Below are 11,632 nucleotides of genomic sequence, written 5' to 3'. Positions count from 1 at the left end.
ACCTCGTCACATAATCGTCAAGCCACTCCTACCTGGTCACATGGCCATCAAGCCACACCCACAAAATAGGCCACACTCAGTCTGCACTTCTATTTCCTCTAGTTTTTTTCTCATCACTATCACCCATTTCCTCCCACTTAGGACTGTATGACTAACTTGTTGCTTGTATGCTAAGATTTTTATTAATATTGTTTCTTCGTTGCTTATTTGACCCCTGACAATCATTAAGTGTGGTACCTCATGATTCTTGACAAATGTATCTTTTTCTTTTATATACACTGAGAGCATATGCACCAAGACAAATTCCTTGTGTGTCCAATCACACTTGGCCAATAAAGAATTCTATTCTATTCTATCTATCCCCTCCTTCATATTAGGCAAGGAAGCATTTTTAGATGAAGATCAACATCCTGTCCCTTTCCAGCCAGCTTTTGAAATAGGGCCTGCCTCTCGTCTGTCTGTGCAGTCACTTCCTGGCTGTCCCGACACAGGTGCGAAAAGGCTGCTGCCGTTCTCCAGGTGCCTTCTTTCCGGGCAGAGCAGGTAAATAATAGGTTATCTGCAGCAGCTGCTGCTGCAACAGCGCCTCTCCGACAGCAGGCGGCTCCTCTGCTCCGCTGGCACCGCCTCTGAATTTCGGCTGTCCACAGAGGCAGGCAGACGAGGGAAAACGGAGGAAATTTCCTGCCTGGTTGCGAACGGGGTTCCCGCAGCCGCGTCGGGTAGGGCGAATGCCAGGGCGTCCCCCGCTTGCTGCCTCGGCTCGCAACCGGCGGGGTGAGGAGGGCATGAGGAGCCGGCGTGCCTCGAGGAGCCGAGCTGGGCGAATCCCTGGAAGGTAAGCAGGCGGCGGGACACGAGGCCGGGTAGCCAAGCGGGGCAACGGGGTCTGGCTGGCCGCCGCCTAAGCTCTCCCCACAGCCGGGAGTAAGGCCAGCTCCGGCTGGTTTGTTGGGGTTTTTTTTTTGCTTCAGCGCAGCCAGAGGTCGGGACGCCGAGCTGGTTTCTTCCCCTCAGCTACTGCGCGCCAAGGCATGGACCGACTCCATCCCTCCTCCCCTTCGCCGCAAAGAGGCTCCCGGCTGCCCCGGGGCAAAGCGTGCCCTGGCATGGGAGGCTGCTGAGAGAGAGAGAGAGAGAGAGAGCTGGGGCGCCGAGCCCCGCGTTGCCTTTTTTGCTTGCTTGGCTGGCTTGCTTGGCTGGCTGCCCGCCCGAGGTGGGAGTGTGAGGAGCGGAAATGGCATTTCCCTTGGCAAAGAAAGCGCCATGAAGGAAGGAAGCCAAGCAGTTCCCAAGGCAGGTGGTGGCCGGGAAAGAAAGTCGCCTGATGAATTCGAATGAATTGCGAGCCCAGTCAACTGCTTAGGCAGCAGTGCGCTGAGGTGGGGTGGGGAGGGCAGGTGGTGGCGGTGGTGGGTTAAAGAAACTGCCACGACGAATGTAAATGTCTCCATCCCCTTCCTCTTCCCCCCCCCTAAGAATGAAGAGCATATTTTTTGTATCCTCCTTGGTCTTAGGTGGCTTTCCCTGAACAAAATTAAAGTTTTTAGGGATTTCAACAGGGTCTCTGTACAGAGAGTCATTTAGATGGTTACAGGTTACATTCCTATGGACTCCTCCCACCTGCTTTACCTCAGAGGTGATGAGAAGAATGAAAACGAATTTGCATTTAATAAACTACAATGAGGGATAACCTTTGGCATCCAGCTAGCATTTTTAGGGATTTAATTTTTTAGGGATTTCAACAGGGTCTCCTGTACAGAGAGTCATTTAGAATGGTTACACATTCCTATGGACTCCTCCCTCCTGTTTTACCTCAGAGGTAAGGAGAAGAATGAAAAGGAATTTGCCTTTAATAAACTACTAATGAGAGATAACCTTTGGCATCCAGCTAGCATTTTGTGTCCCTCATTTTGAGCACTTAGCTATTTGCATGTATCCATCACAAACTGTTAGTAGATAAGGTTACCTAAAGGGCAGAAAATATTACAACCTTCTAAGGTAGTTCACTTCTGTCCAGGCAATGGGGAGCAGGGATTGGCAATGGTGTGAAATTGGAATGGAGACACGTCTGCCGTCAGGTATGAGGGAATTGAAATATCTTCCCCAGGCCTATATAATTTATGTATGGTGTGTTGTGTGCATGTTTTTTAAATTATGGGTTTTTAACTTCATATTATTAGATTTGTATTGTACATTGTTTCTATCACTGCTGTGAGCCGCCCCGAGTCTACGGAGAGGGGCAGCATACAAATTTAATAAATAAATAAACAAGCAAACACCACCATCCTATGCGCACCACCCTAATGTACACTTCCTCAGAAGTGCATAGTTGTATTCTGTAGCGAAGTTTCCCTTTTAAGTGACTTGAGGATGGTACACCCATATGATTTTTGGACTGTGAAACTAAGCAGCCTAATGCTTTTCCGTCTCTGCACCTGAAAATTTGAGGTGTAAATAATGATATTGCTCCAGGAATTTAAAGACCAATCGGGACTTATGGTTAATATAGACAAATCTGAGATAATTTGTTTAAACACTGGCCCTAAAGAGCAAATTGAGATACAAAAAATATCAGGATTGAAATTAGGTTGTAAAAAAATGAAATACAGTGGTCCCCCGAGTTTCGCGATCTCGATCATCGCGAAACGCTATATCGCGATTTTTCAACCCGGAAGTAAAAACACCATCTGCACATGTGCACCCTTTTTTCTATGGCCACGCATGCGTAGATGGCGCCGAGCAGATCAGCTGCTGGGCGGCTTCCCTGGGTCTTCCCCCTCTTGCTGCCGGGAGGGCGAGCGGCGGGCATCAGCGAGGAGTTTGCGTGGGCAGCGGGGAAACCCCAGCGCCGCTTCCCAGCTGAGTCCTGAAGCCAAATGCAGAAGTTCGCTTCAGGACTCAGCTGGGAAGCGGCGCGAGCGAACGGCGTGGGCGGGCGAAGGGCACGCGCGCGGGCAGGCAGGCGGCGGACAAGCGGCGGGCGGACAAGCGGTGGGCGTGGCAGCAGCGAGGAGTTTGCGTGGGCGGCGGGGAAACCCCAATCTTCGGCTCCTCGTTGCTGCGGCGGAAGTAAAAACACCATCTGCGCATGCGCAGATGGTGTTTTTACTTCCGCACCACTACTTCGCGAAAAACCGATCATCGCGAGGGGTCCTGGAACGGAACCCACGCGATAATCGGGGGACCACTGTATCTAGGAATTTGGTTGTTTAAGAATCCGATAAAAATTGTGACGGCCAACTATAATTTAATATGGAAAAAAATTCAGAAGCAGATAAAAAATTGGAAGGGAAAAAAGTTGGGAAGAATTGCCAAGATTAGAGCCCTTAAAATGATGATAATACCAAAAATGATGTATTTATTTCAGGTTCTACCGGGTACCTTCCCTGGGGCAAAACTGAGAGAATGGGATAGTAAATTAAACTTTTGGATTGAAGGAAACAAAAAGCCTAGAATAAGAAAACAATGGCAGTTTGCACAAGAGAAAGAGGGGGGGGTGGGGGAGCCCATGCTTAGTACTATATAGAGAAGCATTTCAAATAGAAAGACTAATGGAATTACAGTTATGGGGGGAAAAGAAATGGGTAAATTTAGAAAAGGAAATTAATAATATAAATAATAAAGAGTTATTATTTAGAAATTGGAGTAGAATAGAAATCAGTAATTCAATCGACCCTCTCAAAGCATGTTTAGAAATATGGTCTAAATGGCAGAGAAAATGTGGAACTAGGTATTCCAAACTATCAACGTTATACGTATTGAATACAGGGGATGATGTTAACTTAAGCAGAATTATTAAAGTATTAAATAGTAAAGGGATAACGAGAATTGAACAACTATATGAGAAGGATGGAAATATTAGCAGAACTCGATTGGAATGGTGGATTGGTCAACAGAAATGGCTGCAGATTAATGCAATAAGCACATATTTAAATAAAAGTGAGAACAAAGAAGCTTTTTTAGGAGAAGAAAATTGTTTAGAAAAAATAATAAGAGAAAAGATTAATGAGAGTAAAGCACAAGCCGGTAATATATATAGAATGTTACTGCAGGTAGAAGAGGAAGTAACAAAAAGTTTGACAAGATGCTGGCAAAATGATTTACAAATAGATGAAAGTGAAATGAAAGAAATAGTAGAAAATATATATAAGATCAAAAATACGAGAGTTAAAGAGATGAGAAGGAAAATTTTACATAAATGGTACTATACACCAGCACAACTAGCACACTTCTAGGGGAAAGAGAAGGGTAATTGTTGGCATGGTTGACAAAAAAAGGGAATCTTTATGCATATGTTCTGGGAGTGTGCAGAAATTCAGACATTCTGGAATGAAGTACAGAACGAAATTAACAAAATGTTAAATATTAACTGGACAATTACAAAAGAAATAGCGATTTTAATTAAACAAAGAAAACTAGGAGAATTTAAGGAAATAAAATCTGCAGCATTGGAAAGTGCTCAAGCGGTAGTGGTATTGGGTTGGAAAGATTCCACAAAATGGACATTACAAAATTGGTACTGGTACATGGTGGACCACATACACTTTGAAATTATGGAAATAAGATTAAACAATTTTGACGAGAACAAATTGGAGAAGCTGATGGTACGATGGAATAAGGTGAAAGATCATATGTTGAGTAGAATCTGTGATGTAAATGTGAAAAATAAACTGCAATCACTCTTTTAGTAATATCTAATGCAAGATAGAGCCAAGGAAATACAGATAAACAAAAATTGAAAACCTTTGAATCCCCTTGTATGGGTGGTGGTGGTGAAGGGGGGGTGTCTTGTTTTGTAAGGTGATGGGCACATGCACTGTGCACTGTTATATTTTCGTTTTATGTAATTATTTTATAAAATCAATAAACATTTATTTTTTTAAAAAAGAGGTGTAAATACTGGCTCCAGTAATACACATTTTAAACAATGCTTTGCTTGCAGGCTAATGCTCGAGATTAATTACTGTATTACTTTGAAATTCACAGAGATTAATGATTGTACCACTGTGAGATGGCCAGGTTAAAGGTGGCACCATATTTGATTAATAGCATCACTTGCATTTTGGCTAAACAGGGGAGCTTTGGGGGCAGTTAACAAAGATAGATTTGTAGCATGGCTTTTGGCTGAGGCTTTTTATTGGAGTTTTTAGCTGTTATTCATCTCTTATATCCTGGAAAGGTATTTTTTAATATATTTTTTATTTTAGTTTAGCCTATATGGTATAATGGAATATGTGCTAAGAACCTGTTCGATAAGCTTTGATTGCATTTCTTTTCTTGTAGTATTGAACACAATGTGTTAAAATCACATATTGATTTGTGGGATTTATTTTATCAATACTTTTCTCTGGAATGGAGAAGTTTGAGTTTAGATGAGTAATGGCTGAGATTCAGGACTGTACTATTGTTCTGCTAGATCTTAGGTCTCTTGTACAGAGTCATTTAGATGGTTACAGTTTAATTTAATTGCCATTTTTGAATATATTCTTTTTTTCTTACTTCAAGTTTTTAATTTTTATTTTTTAAACACACATCAATGCGTGAACAGTATGCCAACTGAGTGTCATACATTTTGATACAAATAAGTCATTTTTGAATATATTCTGTGTTATAATAAATGTATCTCACAAGACATTATGAATATATATTACCACATATCATCAAAAATACTAAAATGAAGATGATTGATCTTATAGACCAAACCTATTTATTTGTAATTATTAAATCTAGGTGTTACTATATAGTATTATAGTACACAAGATAGTTATTCAACCTTAAGTCATGTACGTTTATGAGTGTTTCATACCTTATATTAATATTGCCCCTTTCCAAATGCTTAACAGGTTGGTGTGCGTTTTATAATTACCACTTTGAGTGGTTAAAACAGCCATGTCATCAATATGGTCATTTTAATAGTTGCTGTTAAAAATAAGCAATATTTTAGGAGTGAATCTGAAAAAAGGGAAAGGGATAAACATGTAGTATTCAAGTTTCCTATTCTTGATTTAAGACTTGATAATCATATATTTGAAAAAGTAGAGCTAACTTGTAAGTGCAGGAATACATATTAAAGAATCTCAAACTCAGTTTCTGTCTTAACCCTGTTTAACTCACCACATCTTTAGGTATTTGCTTTTCATTTGTTATAGTTAAAGTTTTTTTTTTCTATATCACCATCTTCAGGTACTTGAAAAATGCTTTCATATTCTTCCTGGTCTTCTCAAGGTGAAATATATTGAGCTCTTTCAGTCATAATTTCTGGTTTTCAAATGAGAAACTAAGTATCAACATAAATGTTTATGCCTGGACCTGGTCATACCCATTAAGGTTTGTGTCATTCAGAGAAATAGTCTTCTAAGACAGAATCCACACATTATGAAAAGTTTCAGACTGCCAATAATGAACATTTCCCGCAGATTAGTGGAAAATGTTACTTATTAAATGTATATACAGTACTACTCATCTCACTCTGAAAAGTGATCCCGTCTATTGGCATGGTTTTTCACACTGCGGTATTGGAAGAAGCAAGTTGCATGGAATAGGATGCGAGGATTGTGTGATGTTATAAAGAAATACATTTTGTACAGTGAAATATTTATGTCAGGCTGAGTTAGAGACTTTGGCTTGCTACATAATAGAATGTAGAATCTATTAGTACTATGGAATTTAGGAGGGATGGTTGCATGAGGGGTTAGAGAAGTAATCATAACTAATTCCTTCTAGATATTCAAGGTCATTATTTGTTTAGCACCTGCCTGGAAGTTGATGGGAGGATTGGACACGTTGGCAGAACCAGACTGGGCCCAGTGATGAACTTGCAGGTGTAGGAACAAGGGGATGAAGTTTAAATTGGGTGGAGAAACCCACAGGATTTCAGATTTGGGTTTCCCCAAGATGTGCTAAAATGGCTCTGTTAATAAATCAGAACTTTGAGGAAGGCAATGCCTCGGACTCTGATTTAATTTTTGAATGCTATTTGGAACACTGACAATTTATATAACCAGATGAAAAACCAAAGTATTTAGTAAATGTCACTTGGTGCTAGAAGTTGACTTTGGAAGTAGTCATGTATTTGTTGTAATATTTAATATATCTGGAGTTTAGTTCTGTATTTTTATAATAAATTACAGAATATAGAAAATTGGCTTCAGGATTACACTATATGGAAAAAGTAAGATGCGACAATCTAGAATTATAGATATGATTGCCAACCTATGTGGTAAGTTTGTCAGCCAATATGGTTCATACACCACTGTTATGACTTGCTATTGAAAATCAGGAATATTATATCAGACCTTCCATCTGGGTTCCAGGGCTGCTTAAATCTTTCATTATAGAGCAATCTACTACTATCAGTTTTGAGCAATCTGTTATAGTGTTACTTAATTAGTTTTTCTTGTGATTTATGAGAATTGTATGCTTGCAATACTTTTAAAAGCTGTCTATAGTCTAGATAGGAGTTGGTACAAAACTTGAAAGTTGGTAGCTAATTTTCTAGATGCATGGTATGGATTTCTAGTTAAAAGTGGCAGTAGTAATAAGTGGGAATTTACATTTTGTGGTTTTTATGATGTTTGTATTCCTATCCTTTGTTTTATGCTGACTATTGTGAGTCCCTGACTCCATGATTGAGATAACAAATGAGTAAATAAATAAAGGATCAAATTTAAAGTAACATTTTATCTTTGTATTTATAAATTTTAAGAATGCTGTCCAGTTAAGGAGCAATTTATAGGTCTGTGCTTATTTTACAATTACATCTTGTAGAGCAAAGTTAAGATTATTGTGTGGGTCACTGAAAGCAGAAATTGTTCATTGTTGCATTTCATTAATTCCTGGTATTTAAACTCCCTTAATACTGCACTGAATAGTCTTACCCTGTTGAGTAGCATATGATACTTATGGGCATTAATGTGACAAATGAATTTAATTAAATCTAGTGGCATCCTTGCATGGTATATCTAATATGTATACATATCTTTATGCTAGCATTACAGGGTTTTTTTCCCCTTGGTTTAAAAAATAAGATAAGTTTATATTTACCAGTGTAACATTATAGTTTCATTTTTTGTGGATCAAATAACAGCAAGATTATAACTGAAACAAATTTAAGATGTTTTTTCCCCTACACCCTTATTATGCAAGCTATAGTATACTGTAGTATAATAATAGAGCAGGGGTCGGCAACCCATGGCTCTGGAGAAGCATGTGGCTCTCTGTCCCATCACTGGCCTGAGAAGGTAAGGGCAACAACATGAATGGAGAAAAGGCCGGAGTTGATTGAAGAACATAGTCACCCCTGGCTGAGGCTTCTATTTGGGCGACCCTCCTCCCCCTCTGGCTATTCCATTGGCTGGCTGTGGCAGGGCCAGGAGTGTGTGCATGCATATGAAGACCAACACTAAAGCACAGCATGCTCGGAGAGCAGGTGGCTGGGCGCTTGAGGAGGGTCTTTGGATCCTCAGCACAGGAGAGAAGCGGCCCTGTAGCTGGCTTCATGCCACATTTGCATGTAAGGCAGCCTTTGCTTCCTACCTCTTCAGGCTGGAGCTTATGCCCTCCCTGCTTAGCTGAAGAATTGTGTGGGGGGGAGATGGGATGGGTCATGGCAAGGCAATGGCTGGATCCTTAGGGCAGGAGAGAAGCAGCATCCAAAGACCATGCCTAAGTGAGCAGCCACCTCCACATGTGCTTTGTGCCTTGAGGAGGGCCTCCCCACACATGCCACAGCAAGCCAGGTAGTTGTGAGCAGGGTCACACGAAGAGAAGCCAAGGTGGCAATCGTTCTTCAATCTACAGAGAAAGAAGGGGGGGGGAGAGAGAGAGAGATGAGGAGAAAGAGGGAGAGAGTGATGGGTGGGGAGGAAGTGAGAAGGGGGGAGGGAGGGAGGGAAAAGAGATATATTTTTCTCATAGAAAAGAAAAAAGAGTCACAAAACCTGAGTAAGCATAACTGAGGGAGATGTCACGTGACTTGGTGGGAGTTATTTTGAGGCGGCCAGGTTTTGTGGTTCCAGATATTCTCTTTTCTCTGGGAAATGGGTCCAAATGGTAAGAAAAAAAATGTGTATAATCTCAGTATATATCTAGGCAATTCTGTTTTACATAATCATTTGTGTTTGTAAATAAATACCACTTTCTCTGTTTTGACTTAGCCTTAAGTAGCAATGCTTCCATTAAATATTTAATAATAATAATTAATAATAATTTATTAGATTTGTATTCCACCCTGCTCCAAGGGCTCTAGGAGTCCTCTTAATTCTAAGAGCTTTGCAGTACCTGGACATAAATGAATAGTCAAATATTAGCAGTAACTACAGTATTTACAACTTTTTAAAGAAAAGCCCAAATCAATTTTGTTATTGGTTCTTTCCTAAGTTTGAAATTATCATGATTCATCTGGATCAGGGTGTCAAATTGGCAGCTTGTGGGCCAATACTTCATACGCGCAGGGCATGCCCACCCCAGGTCTGCAAAATAGCACCTTTGAGACAACAATGACCTGGATGACTGAGGATTTCTATGGACACCTAATCTAGGTAATTATTGAGTTATGACTGGTCGTTTAGTGACTTTTCAAGATTATGACCAAGCATCCAAAAGAAACTTATGACTCTATTACGAAGTTCCATCATTGCTTTCTCTCCAAGTGCATGATCAATTTTGGGGCACTCAGCAACTGCCCCCACTCCCTGTCGATGTTTGCAGCATACTGCAAACATGTGACTATGATTTACAATGGATTGCAATATTTTATGATTTCCCACGAAAACTGCCCCATACAAAAATGGGCTTACTTAAGTGGAGCATTCACTAAATGACTGCTGCATTAAAGGTTGTAAAATCAGGTCTAGTCACATGATGACCTGCTTTGCAACCACCATGATTTATGACTGTAATTGCCAGGTTCAGATATTGTTTAAATTGAAGACTGCCTGCATTGTGCATGTTTGATCAGAAATAAGTGCCATTGAACTAGCTGTATTAAATGTAGGTAATGACAACCTTGTAGGTAGGGACAACTTTGATTCCCAGATCTGATGTGGGACTCAGAGTGTAGACAAGGCTGAAGAAATAAGATATGCTATCCTATATATTTATACTATTTTGAATTCTGTATATGTGTGTTTATCTGATGGTTGCAGTGATGAGGATGTAATAAAAATTTGAATTTGAATATTGACTGTAATCTTTGATGTATGCTATATATATTAAGCTATAATAATCAGTACAGCTACTTTATGAGCTGTTCTTAATAGAAAATGTCATATGCTTATGTTCTCAGATTAACTACTAGGGAAATCTTTCATTCTGTTTTTATCAAAACAAGAAAAGAAATGTTCAGGGTTTTGTAGCCAATAAGCCAATACACCACAGTTATCACAATATAATTGTTATTTTAAAGGAATCTGTCAAGTGTGTAATATTGTTTCTTTTCCTGTTTCAAAAGATGACTCAATTAGCCAGCTTGTGATTATAGGAGGAATAAAACAAGTTTACTATCACATTGGGTTCATTTTGGGAACAGATGTATTCCTGCATACTGGTTGCTATCATAAAAAACACTTCTGCTATTAGAACGGGAAGGAAAAAAGCTTAAGAAATTTAGAATGTAAATTTTAGCAGTTTGAATGTATAAGATTATAATAGGCTGATATCTGATAAAAAAAAATATTAGAATTCAAATGACATGAAACCAGATACTATTCTGGTCAGCTAAATGGTTGCAGTATGTAAATGATTTTAAAAAATCAAATGTCACTATTTTAAAATAAAGCACTTACATATAGTTTGAGAAACTGTTTCAGTAATAGACAGGTTTGGATGGTCTCTCATAATGGCAGCACAAGCTGAGCACAAAATTCCTTATAAAAATAAATCCTTAAGTTAAAGAAACAATTTGTAAGGTAGTTGAGATGAAAATCAAGGAGGTCAAGATGAAAATCTGTTCTTTCCAACTCTGAATGTGTTTTTGTTTTTGTTTTTGTTTTAGCATGCCTAATGATGAGCTTTTAACCTCCAGACCTTGGCCCAAAATTCTTAACCACACGTTAAGCAAAATGTCATGTTACCTTTGTTTGTTCCAGTAATGGGCTCCATTTGCAAAACTCTTCAGTCACAAATCCACAATCTGTCATCTAGACTAATACTTCCCATAACTGAAGCATTTATGGTCAGCTTGTTTAGCTTCTTCTGAGAAGAGTCAAAGTAGATGCTAACTAATTGCCACCTTAACAATGGCTATATAAACCAAAAGCACAGAAAAAGTAATTAAAGTAGCTCTGACCAAGATTTATAAAATCTTTTCATAGTTAACAGGTTAATAGCTCAGGCTCTCATAATTGTAGCCTACTGACTCCTTGGTTCTGGTTGTGCTTGTTTTTTTTACATGCAGATGTTTTGTTACTTGATTAGATATTACCTTGAATGCATTCCGAGCAATGCAATGCTACCCTAGTCTGGCTCTAAACTTATCACTCTTTTTCTGATGGTAGAATTATACCTAAATATGGATTCTGCAATTCCCTCATCTGTAATTCCCAAATTCTTTTTTTAATGTTGTGCTTCTGCTGGAATAAAATCTAGACCTGATATTGCCATCCTTTAAGTTCCTTTTTGCACTCATCAT

The 11,632-nt window shown here is 39.4% G+C and overlaps 1 protein-coding gene across 3 annotated transcripts in view; it reads left to right on the top strand.

Annotated features, from left to right (window-relative positions):
* The first annotated feature begins 469 nt into the window (after window positions 1-469).
* PTPRE (protein tyrosine phosphatase receptor type E) overlaps window positions 470-11,632 on the top strand; it is a 139,556-nt gene continuing 128,393 nt past the window's right edge. The window contains exon 1 of one of the 3 annotated variants that reach the window (XM_070752476.1): window positions 470-543. The gene's annotated coding sequence lies outside the window, so the exon portion shown is untranslated. Of the gene's footprint in view, window positions 839-11,632 lie in introns of all 3 variants that reach the window. The other 2 variants (XM_070752475.1, XM_070752478.1) reach the window with 2 other exon arrangements.

Source organism: Erythrolamprus reginae, chromosome 5 (genome assembly GCF_031021105.1).
Source record: "Erythrolamprus reginae isolate rEryReg1 chromosome 5, rEryReg1.hap1, whole genome shotgun sequence".
Lineage (NCBI taxonomy): Eukaryota > Metazoa > Chordata > Lepidosauria > Squamata > Dipsadidae > Erythrolamprus > Erythrolamprus reginae.
The sequence above is the reverse complement of the archived record's forward strand: the minus strand, read 5'-3'. Positions and strand labels throughout refer to the sequence as shown.